General features: G+C 38.0%; 1 pseudogene; it reads left to right on the forward strand.

Moving 5' to 3' along the window:
- The window catches only part of LOC132121415 (inactive rhomboid protein 1-like), a 34,951-nt pseudogene extending 34,009 nt beyond the window's left edge, over nt 1–942 (forward strand).
- Nucleotides 943–12,979: the final 12,037 nt, after the last annotated feature.

Here is a 12,979-nt window from a genome sequence, read left to right on the forward strand (position 1 = left end):
ACCATGTTGGAATTGTCATGTGATATATGATGGTTGTTGAATCACTGGAGCTCATGGGATGGTTAAGTCTCCGTTGGATGCACATTTGGCAGACAAAGAAAGGTCACCCTGGCATTTTTCAGCTACTGCATGTAGCATTTACTGACATATTGCTCATTTAATCTAATGTTTTCATATACTATGTAGTAGGAAAGTAGACCTATTTGTATGGCTAATCATCTAGTTTGCATCCCCCAGGTTATTTGAGTTTCAGATCCCTGGTCTTTGTGTATATAACATGCTAGTAACTGCCCCTCTATTCTCCTAATGCCAGGTGGGTCCGGCTGGTTCTCAATTTGGCATCTTGGCCTGTCTGTTTGTGGAGCTGTTCCAGAGCTGGCAGATCTTGGCACGGCCATGGAGGGCCTTCATCAAGCTCTCATGCATAGTGCTGTTCCTCTTCGCCTTCGGCCTTCTGCCCTGGATAGATAATTTTGCCCACATCTGTGGCTTTGTCTCAGGCTTCTTCCTTTCCTTCGCCTTCCTGCCCTACATCAGCTTCGGCCAAGTGGACATGTACCGCAAACGTTTGCAGATCCTAGTGGCACTTGCTCTTTTCCTGGGCATCTTCTCCAGCTTTGTTGTACTCTTTTACATTTACCCCGTCAAGTGTGAGTGGTGTGAGCTTCTCACCTGCATCCCGCTGACAGACAAGTTCTGTGAGAAATACGACCTCAATGCTCACCTCCACTGAGGCCTTGCAGAAGAAGGGCTAGAATGGAGGGCAGCTGGATGCCAGCTTCATCTTTCTGGAGGCCTGAAATGATTTGATTACAGACTCTTTGGCTTAAAACGTACAATCTTTTTATATAATATAGGTTTTATTATTTTTAATTTCTCCACCTCAGAGAAGAGCCCGCCTCAGGAGGGAAAAATAATAATAATACTGCCAATTGTGCCTTTTCACTCAGTACCAGCTACTGCCATATCCTATAAGATCAGAGCACTTTTGAGGCAAACCTGTGTGTAGTGCAACTACAGTGGTAATGTTTGGTAGTGTTTTAGCTACCCGATCACATATAACAAATAAAAAAAAAGTCTGCTTTCATCTTTTTGTTCCTTAAAATAATGGGATATTTTGAGTTTATTTACCAAGTTGAAGTTGAAAGACTAAAAAACGATGCTCATTTGCATCACAAAAAGTACTTTAAAGCACTGCACCCAACTCAAATAGGAAGCAGCATAATTATGCTTTTTTATAGGGGAGAATCACATGTGTCCTTTGTGGAAAAAGCTATCCCATAGTGACTTGCAATAAGCTAATTTCTATGCTAAAATTTATTTGATACTAAAATGCTAAAAACCAAGTACAAAAAGTCAAACAAAAACAGTTACCTTTTTAACTATTATTTCATTTTATTTAACTATTATCTAATAGTTAAACCATATAGGAGAGCGCATAAATAAATACATAATTTAAATGATAACTAAATGATAAATGTCAGAAAGTTTTTTTTTCAGTTTCATTAAAATGTTATATAACACAACCATTTCCAACATTGATAATAATAATAATATTTGGCTGCTGAAAATTCAGATTTGCCATCACAGAAATAAATTACATTACATTAAAAAAAATCATGTTGATCAAATAAATGCAGCATTGAGTTTTTTTGTTGTTGTTGTTGTTGTTGTTTTTTTTTTACAAAATGAACAAACAAGAAAATCTTAACAACCCCAAAATGTATGTAATAGTATAATAATATAATAACCATATTCAGAATTGCAAACTGTTTTTTATGAAAACAAGGTGATGATTTTATATGATAAGATCCTAATATTTGATGGTCATTGGCATCATAAGGTTAAAAAATCTCTTTATTATAGTGCTGCAGTTTCAAATCTATTGAAATCTGTTGTAAGTCATTCCTCTGTTCACTTTGTGGAAGCAACGTCATTTGTAAGCGGACGCTACCTTAGAAGGAAGCTGTCTGTGTGCACACTGGACAGCAATTCAGCTCACTGTTATATAGCAGAGTCATAATGAATGTAATAATAATGTTGCTATGAATGGAAGGTTAATGCCATAAAACTGTCCTTTTGTTCAATATCCAAATATTATATTAGAAGTATAATAAATTAATTTCCATTCCACTAGAAGCATTGTTTTAGGGACCAGAGCGCTGCGCGGTCTACTCTCACGTCTGTTCTTCAGACAGCTGCATGTGTTTACATACTCATCTGTGACAGAGGATGATTGGCCCTGATCTCAGAGCAGCTCTTTGTGCCGTAAGTGTGTGGGGGAGGTTCACGGTTTGCTAGCGTTGCGCTGCCTGCCATCATCCTGAAGGATCTACGCGAGTCTGGAGAGCGCATCACTGCATTAATGGAGCTCCATCTTCACGGACCAACATCTCTCCTCCACCTTCAGTAAAAAACAAGAGTAAAAGGCTCCTCTATTGTGAGCTATGCTAATTACAAGTCTCCCATCCCCCGTTTCCCTAATGTAGCAAACACAACAAGCAAACCCAGTGTTAGTTTAGCCCAAATGGTAATTAAAATCTAACTAATTAATGTGTGCGTTGGGCTCTGGACTGCAGTGGTCGCTCAAGTGCTCTTCTGCTGCTGCTCACAAACAGAGCCACTGTGACTTAAAGTCTAAGATCTGCCACAAAGAACAATTGGCATCATTACATGCCATCATATTGCATTTAATGTGTTTTTTTAACTACTTCACTAACCCGTCTGCTCCTTCCACGACTCTGATAAGGACAAAGGAGCAGCTGAGGGAAGCACTGCAATCAGATCTTTTTAGCAGCTCTATACATCAAACCCCACACAGGCACTTGAGAGGAAATTAGCCTTCTCTCCCCCAGGCCCCAGCTTCTCCATCCACTGGCCTATAGAGATGGTAATTTTAGGGTAAGAGGGCCATATCGCAAATCATTGATCAGAATCAAATCAGCATGCAGGGAGATCCTCTAATCCGGCTACTCCAATTGTGCATAACTGCTATTTGCTGATTAGCGGACCGCTCTCCACCGGAGGAAATATTTGAGATACAGTGCCGTGACATTTCTCTCCATCTATTTCCTTCATTTAATTTCTATTACATTGTCATCTGCTGTTTATTAGGACTTCTTCAGTTGACTCCAGGAATAAAATATGAAGGGGTCTTTCTATCTAAGAATATTTTTACTATGGAATAAAACAGTGGGTTTCAAATGCTTGTGAAGACTAGACTCTCTTTTTCTTACTTTTTTCTATAACTTTGTGGAGTCATTACAAATGACACACTCACCATAACTATTTGAACTGAAATGTTGACTATTTGAGCTCCACAAGTTCATAAAAAACCTGATGATCATGTTCTTCAGCACGATTTGAATCTTGTCAAATAAAAAGGTCATAAAACTAGATTTTGATTTTGATTAGACCAGTAGTTCTCAACCTTTTTGACTTGAAGGTCCCCTCATAATGCCTCTCCTAAAAATTGTTAATCAAACAGAAACAATAGTAACATTATTCTAATTTTTAATAACAATGATAATAATTACATTTTATTAGTGCCATTTTAAGTCATCCTTAGGCCTCCTAGTGGGTCCCAGTCCCTTTCTTGAGAACCACTGAATTCAACTGCATTAAGAGACTGTTTGGCTTGGCTGATTACAAACATTGACGAGATTTAACAGTTGACCCCTTTGGTCAGAAAGGGGACATTTTTGTCTTCCAGCTGTTGACAGATTAACCACATTTCTGATCAGTGAATTGAGACATCCTTACAGTCCTGTAGACCGAGGCAGGATGTGTATTTACTGAACTACAAAAACCGAGACCAATTCTTGGCTTGACCTCTTGACCTCATCTGTGGCGTAGTGGTTATCACAGGCTACATACTTGCAGCTTGTCCCTTTTCCCTGCCTCCTGTCAACATTTCATCCAATAAAATAACCAAAATGGATTTAACTAAAAAATTGGTCCTTTTATACCAAGTTCTCCATAAAGCCATCAGACCCATCTATTTGGGTCTCATTATTCTCACAATAGGGCAGATATGAAAATTATATGCATTTTTGTCTTAATGAATGACAAATAAAACACTTAAATCTGAATTTAAGCATCAAGTTAATTTGAGCATCACAACATTAAATTGTACAGTGTGAAAAAAATGGATATTCATTTTGAGATTTCCTAAAGATTACATTCAACAACAGTGTTATTAAATTATTAGTGTTTTAAAAATTCAATTTGAGTCTTTAATAATGCAAAGGTAATTCAATGTAAAAACAGAGGAAATGAGCATACGCAATTTCGATATCTAACAAAACGAATATATAAAAAATACATATATCAGCATATAACCAATATGGTGTTATTACACAATGCATCTCTAGCTGTAGGTCATGTTCCAGCAGTATTGCTGACGGGGATGAAACTGCCGTGTGTGTGGTACCTCTGTTTGATCAGGCGGAGGAGTCATACTGCAGGCAGAGGGGTAGAAGGATGGGGGTGGCTCCTGAAAGCCGATTCTGAAACAGGAACCTGGCAGCTGCACAGCAGGTGGTCAGTGGCAGGCTGTCTATCCTCATTGTCCCTCAGATGAGCACGTAGGGCGCAGCAGACCCCCAGAGCCACTGCTGCAGGTCATGGGCTTACAGGTGATCGAAACGGGGGGAGGGGGGCTGGATGGATACCACGCACCTGCTTCAGACACCACAGTCACGGCTCAGTGAAGAGAGAGGAGCCCCTGGTCGCAAAATGTGGCCTATCTGCCACCTGTGCCATGCCCCCGTCATTTTAGAGGGGGCGAGAGGCATCAGGTAGATGAAATTAAAGAGTTATCTATTAAAACACACTAAATATAGCCCATTGACCTCACTTTGAAACTTTTTATTATCTAGTGACGGTAATTAAACCCAATGAAAGTGATTGATACCTGAGTTAATTCGAATTTTTTTATAGCAACCAATCATCATAAATGCCATTTAGGTTTATGACAGTTTATGGCTGTCCTTCATGGGTGTTAGTCTGAGGTGACAAGGGAAGCACTGCCTCCTCCAAAAAATATTGGATTAGAAAATAATTTACAGTTAAGAAATGATTTAAAAGTTATGGTTTACAAATTCACAAAAATGAACAGTAAAGTCATGAAAGGAGGACGATGTAAGTTAATGTTGCATTGTAAAGACAATGTTAACATTTTAAATGTATAAGAACTTTATGAAACTTTGATGTGACTTGATATTATTGTATAATGTTCTAATATTAGAGTATTGTTCTTTTTTACTGATAAAGTAAATGGTGTGCCATATACATTTCCATTCAAAAGTTTGGGGTTGCTAAGATTAAAAAAATATTTTATAGAGGTTTTATATCTTATTCCCACCATGGCTGCATTTATTAGATCCAAAATACAGTAAAACAGTAGTATTGCTTAATTCTGTGTGGCAGCCCTGTAGGTTCAGTGTTTCAAGAGTTAACCGTCATGCTTTCCATCTCCTTTGGTTCTTTCATTTGCCTACTCAGCTGTCAAATCCAGGCCTCAGGCTGTGACGGCTCTGTCTCCCCCAGCAGCACTGATCCTCAACCTTTCATTCCTGGCTCCACAACCCTCTGTTTGTAAATTACATTTCTGCTAGTTAGGGACGAGTTTAACAAGCTCCTCCAAGCCCACACAATGCCCTCTTAAAGAAAAAATGAATGACCTCAACGTAGCAGATGCACAGTTGATCATCAGCACTAATCCATTCAAACTGATGTTTGTTTATATACATCCAATTATCCATACACATATCCTGACAATTGCCTCTAGAAAACATGCATTTAATATTTGAAAAGCAAATTTGTAAGCAAATAGTACACCAGTGTTTACCAAACACGGCTGCATCCAATTTTGTTGTTACTCAATTTCCTTTTAAGGAGGAAGAGAATATGCTTAACAGCGCAACCAATATTACTTTTTTATGACTAAAAAAGGGTTACAGAATGGCTGTAAGGGTCTGATAATATGAAAAACTCATTATTCATTTAATTTAAATAATAATTAGATAAACATAATAATATACATAATTATTAATAATATATTATTATTATTAATAACTGTACTGTTAATAATTATATATAATATAGATGAATATATATTTATTATATAATATTTATTATATAATGCCTTAATAAATCATACAATTCAAAGAGCTAGATATTAAATTAAAAGTGGTTTTGTGTTGATGTATAGGTAATTGAATCCTATTGCTGGGGGTTGTTGGTGTACATTAGTCAAAACAGATTGAGAAACACTGCATTAGACCATCCTCATGGTTTAAGGAACTCAAATACAGTAAGTACTTAATTTAATACTGGTTCTGCCACATGTCAGGTTACCACTCCCCACCCACTCGAAAAGTGGCATCAGTTCTAATGATGAATTCAAATTTATGGCACAAGTGTCCATTTCATAACCGGAATGACAGAAAGTATTACAAGTTGGACCTCCCTAACGCTTTTTGACCCATTGTGCTGAGGAATGGTGCATTGTTCTCCCTCACGACCAGCATGTGTAATCAGTAAACAGAGCATGTGTGGGCTTGCCCCGACCCGAGGTGCGGCTTGTGTCTCAGGTTGTTCTGTGCTGGATCAGCGTTATGAAAGGACTGGTTGTAGCATGAGGTTGTCAAAGATATCAGAGCGTCTCACTCTGAGGGGGTCATTCTGAATTACTGCGTACAGACGATAGTTCTTTAATTATAAAGAATGTCGCAACTGACCATAACACTGTAGTAGATGGCACTAATGCTGTTTGTAATCCACGAGCTCTATAAATTAATGGATGCCAAGCCAGTTTGTCGTGAGCCAGCTGATTAATATTTAGATTCAGAACATTCATCTCATAACCCCTTCAGTTACTTCATTAAAGCTCATCATCTGCAATAATGAGATATCTGAGACTGGAGCATTTTGACGTGACTCACCACACAGATTTCAAGCCAACTGCTTTTCTCTTTTGATTTTAATTGACTGTTTTATGAAATCTAGTGTGTATCCAGCTCTTACACTTTCTTCTGCAAGATATTTCAGTACAGCTCTTTTTTCGTCAGACCTCATGACAATGTAATTGGTTCAGGCATAGTGATTATAGATTCTCAGTCATATCCTCTGGGGCCATTGCTTTCACACACACACACACAGACAGAGAAATAAGTACATTTAATTGGACATCTATCTGTCTGTCTGTCAAGTTAATATTTATATATAAATATAATAAATGCAAATGTTTAACTATCTGTCTACCTTTTCTATCTATATATCTATATCTTTCTGCTTTAAGCTAGAATCAGTAAGATAAACTTTCAGATAACTTTCACAGCCTTGCTGACCTCTTACCCTGATTTGTACAGTTGAAGACCTCAACACTTCTCATCAGTAACTCAAGCTGAATGAATCTCCAGATGGAGATAACAGAGCAGAACAGCACTTCCTGCTTTAAATGAAAGACATTTCTGGGAACCATTCATAAACCATGTGATTTTGTGTGCTATGTGAGCTACTTGTTCTGTACTATGATTTCGTTGACCATCCATTGTAAATAATTCTAAGGTTACAGTGCTGACACTGGCATGACATTGCCAGGGCAAGTTGAGACATGTTTGAGAAGCCCTCCCAAGGACCAGGCACGTGGACCGTTGTACCATGAGCAGCTCTCACCAAATCACAGCCTGCAGTCACAGTGGATGGCCTGCCAACTAAATTACAGCTTTGCTGATTTACACTGGAGTGGCTCTCTAAACAGGATAATCAAGTGTTGTCTTCACAGCTCACAACTCTCAACGAAACTCAAAGTTCAGAGGGAAGATTACTTCAGCAAAAGTCACAATCCTCTCAGCTGCTGATAAAGAACCCTATTTAAATATGTAGGCTAACTAATTGTTTGCAATATAAAGAGTTCAGACAAAAATATAGAGACTAGAAAAAGTATTTCTCAGAACTCAAAAACGTATAGATTCTGCCCTTTCTGTGTGACAACTATCCCCAGTCTTTAAAGGATATCCTGTAACGCACACCCATCAGTTCTTTCTTATCCATTTCTTTCAAGTGTAACACATCCAAAATACTGGCCCCGACCTTTGAAAGTACCACACAAACTTGAGCCGTCTCATAAAACTAACAGGCGTGCCATCCGCTGCACGACTGTATGGTAAATCAGGCATGCATTGTCCCCGTTTAAAGATGAGGCTCATCCGTTCGGTCCAGACTCTTAACAAGAGCTTTACAATATGGTGTGAGTCGCTCGAGTGAATGAACACACCGGTGGATGAGGCTCAGCCTTGGGAGGTAACTCAGCAGGCCTCCATTGTAATGGTAAAACAGAATCAGGGAGCCAGGATACACATTTAAAGGATAAGACATGGGGAGAGACTTAGAGGGCCGGAATCACAGCAACTCCCCTTCCATCAGACGTCACCCTGAGAGGAACAACATGTTCAAGGAGCTTTTATGACAGCAGCTTTTACTGAAGCATTTAATAAGCTGTGTAGTGATTGCACAAGAAGTGTGTCCGTTACCGAAAAAAGAAAAAACTGTGATACAAAAATAAAGGGTTTGCAGTTCTATTATTTAGCATAGACTGGCAAATATGTGATACATACAGAATTTACTATTATAATCCTATTATGAATTGTGGTTACAGAAAACGATGAATGGGGTCCAGTGTTGTTTTCGACCCAACTGATATTCCTTGTAAGGACAGTTCTTTAGAATATTTTTTGTGTGTTTTGCAGAAAAAAAAGGCCAAGGTAAAAAAACAGTCAGGACAGTCATTTAATTTATGAACTGACCTTTCATTTAAAAATATTTTTTCATCATATCAAGCAGTATAAATACTATTTTCTAAACTTTTCAGATTACCTAAGAAAGGTTTCATAAGGCATGCATTTCCACTGAAGGACTAATTTTCCCCAAAATGAAAATTGGCCGAATATTAACTCCCCCTTTGGCCATCCAAGATGAAGATATGGTTGTTTCTTCAATGGAACAGATTTAGAGAAATTTTGCATTACAGTGAAAGTCATCTCGTCTGAGTCAGAAGTGAAATATGCACTAATTACAATTTCTCCAAATCGATAAAGAAACAAACTCATCTACATCTTGGATGGGCTGAGAGTGCGTATATATTTCCAGCAAATTTTCATTTTTGGGTGAACTATTCCTTTAATAATAATTATTATTATTATTTCAAATGAAATTTGACTCTGTATTGACACTAAATATGCAAAATTTACATTAAGCACATTAAAAACACTGAGAAATAATTGTCGTCCCCATGAGCAGCACATATTATACTGCACTGCAGGACTGTGTGGCTTGTTTTGCTCAGTTCTCCTATTCAAACACTACTGCTCCATAGAGAGCAGTCTGGCACTATCTGTTTGTGGCTTCACAAGGGAGTCATTCCAAAACAACAAGTTAAAAGTTTGCACAGACTTTGTTTCTATGACCTCAATTGGCCAAAAGGCCAGAACAATTAGCTGATTAGATATAAATGGCACACAGGAGCTCTTCTGGAACAGGCTGAACTTCATGACGGCATGTATATTGTGATCACCGTTTAATGAACATCTGTATATTTTCTATGTGAGGACCCAAGCTCACAATGGAGTTGAATCTTTGGCATCAGTTTGTACACTTGACTCTGAGTTTCTTTGCATGCTCCCAAGTGTTTTGAGAGTTTGTCTGGAATAGAGTCAATGCGTCCCATAGTCCTCTCTGAATTGGAGAGTGTGAATCTACACTTCCAAATGTCCTGGAATGATCAGCCTTTTAACAACTGCTGCTTTTACAGAACTAGACGAGCAAATCTTGCATGTCAGAACAACAAAACTTCATCTTAGTCAATGGCTGCTTTGTCAATTTCAGCTTGTTGGCTCAAATATATAGCAGTTGTTTTGCTAAATCTTTTGATTCCCAGAGTAAGGACAACTGCTGTGGTGTTATTAGTCAAATGACAGAACTTGGATGGGCTCTAAACTCTTTGGCTAAAGCTGCGGTGGTTCTGTCTTCCTCTATGTTCACTGTTCTTTCACTTTGGCTCATACAGAAGATAATTGGCATTAGTTGAGACCACATGGCCTTCTGTTTCAATGGACAGTCTTACCTGGCCAGGGTGAGTGATGCATAGCTGTCCTGTCCTGTGTGAAAGCTGTGATAGGAACGTAGAGATCCCACAGGACTGTCACTCCTGTTCACCTCTTCTAATGATACCTCTACTATCATTAGACTGGCCCAATGCTTGTAATTCTCTCCCCTCCTTACCCATCCTTCTGTCCCCTGTCCTCTAATTACACATCTGTGCAACAAACCTGTAGCCCACAGAGACATCTCAGCATCACAGGCCCCTTCAGCCAATGACAGAGTATATATTGTGGAAAGTTATATTTTATAATTTACTCACCCTTATGTTGTTTTAAACCTGTATAGCTTTATTTAAGTTTTGAATAATGTTGGAAACCAAGCAGTTTAGGTTGCCTTCCATTGTATGGACAAATCATTTCACTTCATTTCATTTCTTTCTGTTCCACTGTAGAAAGAAAGTTTGGAATTTGGAATGACATGAGAGTAAGTAAACAATAATTCAAGCGAATTTATCTTGTTCTGAATCTGTTTTTATATTCTTTCTGTAAAACATTCACATAGCAGAGAACATATTCCAGCAAAAAATTTTAAAATAAATAAATAAACCGATTCTTTAGTTTCTTTGTCTCCCATAAACAAATATACAAAATATCTTCATATGTTAAGTTTTCAATCAGGGTTGAATTTAAGTTTATTTTGTGTTTTATTTCATTATTTATTTTTTTGCATTCATATACTGTATGGATATAGATACATTTACTGAATAAAACTATAATTTGTAATTATATTAAAGTAAAAGTATAATTTATTTGGCATTTAATGTATTGTAGAATAGACATAAAAGTTTACAGGAATGGGACCAGAACAAGACCCACACCAGTCTTGATCCTGAACCAATGGTTTATGGTACATATGTGCTCTCATGTGTGCCAAATTGCAATATACTTCCTTTTTAATTCGGCAGACACTGTTAAGCAAAGCAACCTACAGGGCATACATTTATCAGTGTGCGTGTTCCCTGGGAATCAAACCTTGCATGCTCTACCAGTCAAACTAAAATGCAGCACATACATCACAAGAAACAAAATACAAGCTGGCACTGTGTAAAGCCAGTAACAATAATACTTTGACCCTGTGTTTGTGTTCCACTCAAATGACTACAGTAATATTTTTCGTCCTCGTCACTGTGGTGTGTTGTCAAACAACATGTATTTAATTATAAACAGTTCAGTACTTAACACACGGGCACACACAAATCACACTCTCCATATATTTCCCTGCTTCAACTTCCCTATGTTTCTCCCCCTCTACTTCTCATCTCCGTCCCGCAGGAGAATTATTATCCACCTCAGTCCTCCTGGGCCCAATTACAAGGCTCTGTGTCATCAGAGGTGTTCAATTTTACCCTTTACCTGTATATTTGACTGTGTTTATGACTTTATGTACATTTGTATGTGAATTCATGTGTATATGTATGTGTGCTTAGAGCTTGTATTGTAAAGGGAAATTCTTTATTTCAATTCATTCTCATTTATGTCATTCCAGATGGAACACATGAAGATATTTCGAATGTCAGTGGGGAACAGTACTACTTTGAACATCACTGATTTTCACTGAGACCTTTTTCAAAATATCTGTGTTTCCACTGTAGAATATAATTGTTGCAATTTGCGATCACACTTAAAACTTAGCATTAGAATGAATTCCCAGACTCAACTTTTATGTCCTTTTATGTCAAGTTGTCACTTAATACAGCTAAGCATTTCAAGTTTTTCTAAACTTATAACAATGAAGAAGACGTATATTGAAAATTTGCTAAGAATTTGTGCAAGATATTTTTCACTATAGCATGCTTAGTATCCACTAACACACTATGGAAGGGTGTCATGTGACCCGTGCCCCCTATATCCACGTGCTGTCAGCTTGATTACAAGAAACCCGGGGAGTATGGAAGTGCATGGAAGCGCATATCCATGCACTGTGCCTTCCAGAGATTCCCACTGCTTCTGAGAATCCAGAGCACTTGTGTTCTCCTGATTGTGTATTTGCAATGTATTAACCCAGTTCCCCTGAAAGCTGAAGCCACAAAGTATATGCGTGTGTGTGGATCCCAACCTGCCTGGAACAGGTGTGGTCCCTGTGGGTCCAATCAGTTTTAATGAAGCCCTAGTGGTAAGGTTTGTTCTACAGGAATAGGCTGATGTTTGCTCTACCCCTCTCTCAGGTATCAGCAAGTATATCTGCACTGCACCATCTCTCTGATTCAGCTCTGAGCGCTAGCAGTTTTATAATCTAATTTACTTAGCATTTACTCATCAGCTGTGTGCTGCTTGCACCTGAGGTTCGGCAAGTAAATGGACGGGAATAAATGAATAGAGTGATTAATAGTCTTTGTTTAATAAATCACACATGCATTGTTAGCATTATCAGCTCTTGATTGTCACGGAAGGAGAACTAATGTTCTTTTTAAATCGACATGACATAACATGAATCTTTTCCCAAAAGCACAGAGTCCCATAGCATTCTTGCAGCCACAAGGGTGTATGTACATACAAATGATGTATCTCCAGAGAGCTTTTATGTGCTGCAAAAGAAGAAATCTTTCTTTTCAACAAACAGGAAAACAACTGCTGCTCAATGATACATGTCAAACCCTGTGGCCTAAATTCACAGGTGCCTAGAATAATTTGTTGAGATTTAATACCACAAAACATGTTTTGAAAGAGTTCTTTAAATAGACTCCAAGACTGATATAGAGGAGATTGAAAATGGTTGTAATATGACATGAGTTGTAACACCGTTCATTTTAATTTTAATTTTATGCGATGCATAAAGCATGCCAATTTTCTTGTTTAGTTTTATAAACCATAAAATA

The sequence above is a fragment of the Carassius carassius genome, chromosome 39 (genome assembly GCF_963082965.1).
Source record: "Carassius carassius chromosome 39, fCarCar2.1, whole genome shotgun sequence".
In the NCBI taxonomy this organism is placed as follows: Eukaryota; Metazoa; Chordata; class Actinopteri; order Cypriniformes; family Cyprinidae; genus Carassius; species Carassius carassius.